Below are 1743 nucleotides of genomic sequence, written 5' to 3'. Positions count from 1 at the left end.
TAAAGCCATATCAATTACATTTGGAACAGCTGTATTGTCTGTTTTTTATGATCTCAGATGTGACAGTGTTTAGACAACCTTTATATTTTGTCCTACTTTTAATTAACTTCACACAATGTGACAAAAAAGGACATATATGACTTCACAGGTTAAAAACCCTTCCTCATAGAGTCTCAAATTAAAGCTCCTCCACTTCTCTCCCTTCCTCATGCACTTTAGAAATGGAAACATCCTTCAAGATGCCATACTGTGATAAAGTCCACTGTCATAGTCAATGGGAAGAAAGAGATAAGGATACAAATAACAGATAAATGAGAAAAAAACCACACAGAAGGGCAAGAAGGGAAGGGTGAGTAAACAGATTGTGCCATATACAAACAATTCACTAGTGCACAGAAAAGTGAAACATGTTTTTTCTGCCTTCACAAAAACATTTAAGCACTATTTTCTGGCCTACTAAAACACTTAATGAAAACCTACATGGATTCAATTTTACAAGGTCGTTGAGCAGCTTGAAGTCAGGGCGACCTTGTTTATCCATTTATAGGATGAGAAACTATGCAGTACTGATAAGATAGTGACAAAGTTCAAAAATTAAGAGATTGTGGAAGTCATAATTTACAATCTGGCTGCAGATCGTGCTTTTATCACACTGAAGATGTTATTAAACCTTGAACTGACAGACAGTCACATAGTTTGGACCAAAGTGTTTTTTCCCAGTAGGAGAGCACGTGGTGTGTTAGCAATGAGAAGATGCTGAGGTTGATTCTTTGGTTTCATAAGGCTTTTTTATGCATTTTCTTCATTTTTTCAATTAACAAAAGCATTACTTTGTATCAGAGGACTGGAAATACAGTGGATCTTAAAAAAAATACATAAATATTCCCATGAACATGCTTACACATACATGTATACAATGGCGGTGTCTGACATTGGGATGTTGGCAGTGGACCCTTGGTTCCTGTGGTTTGCTGGGTGGGGACTCCTTGGTCTGATTCTTGTGCTTTCCACTGTTGCTCACCGGATTGGGATCTGGGGAGTTTGGAGGTCGGGCTAACAGTTTAAGCTATTTTTCTTGTTCTGGAAGATTTTCTTGAGCAGCGTGGCGAGCCACATTTTACTGCCACTGTCACTGGTGCATGACTTTGCAGCGGTTAGGGGTGGGGGGGGTGGGGGGTGTTTCAGATGGGTGGTATGTGTCAAAGTAACCTCCGCACGAGTGCCAGGACCGAACACTGTAACAAGATGATCAGTGTTATTTACCTCATGTGCTGGTTGTTTTAATGGTGTGGGCCAATCTGTGTATAATCACTCCAGTATGAAATAGTTCTTCCACGCAATTCTACATCTGCACTAATCAATACCAATACCTGTCCTGTTATCTGGTTGTGATTTGATTCCTTTAACTCAGCCCTTTGTGCTCTTCAGCTATAATTAAAATGCTATTTGCAGCTTTAAACGCAAGCTTTCCATTGATTTATTTTTGGCACGTTTGCTTGTCATGAACTTTCCATGTGTAACTAACAACCTTTCCTGAGCTGCAGCCAGAGAGAAAAGTAGGACGAGGAAATGGAAAAGTCAGTGTCATGAAGGCGTTATGGCTTCAGTAGAGCTACATTCAGAGCTCCACGGCAGCTATACTGTAACTATCCTGTACCATTAGTGATTTTGGTCTCAAGCTCACAGCATGCCCATGTATGGTTGCAGCGAAGCATATATACCCATAAAAGTGTCAGCAAACTA

This window comes from Rhamphochromis sp. 'chilingali' (assembly GCF_963969265.1).
Source record: "Rhamphochromis sp. 'chilingali' genome assembly, chromosome: 16".
NCBI lineage: Eukaryota > Metazoa > Chordata > Actinopteri > Cichliformes > Cichlidae > Rhamphochromis > Rhamphochromis sp. 'chilingali'.
This window is presented reverse-complemented; position numbering follows the sequence as displayed.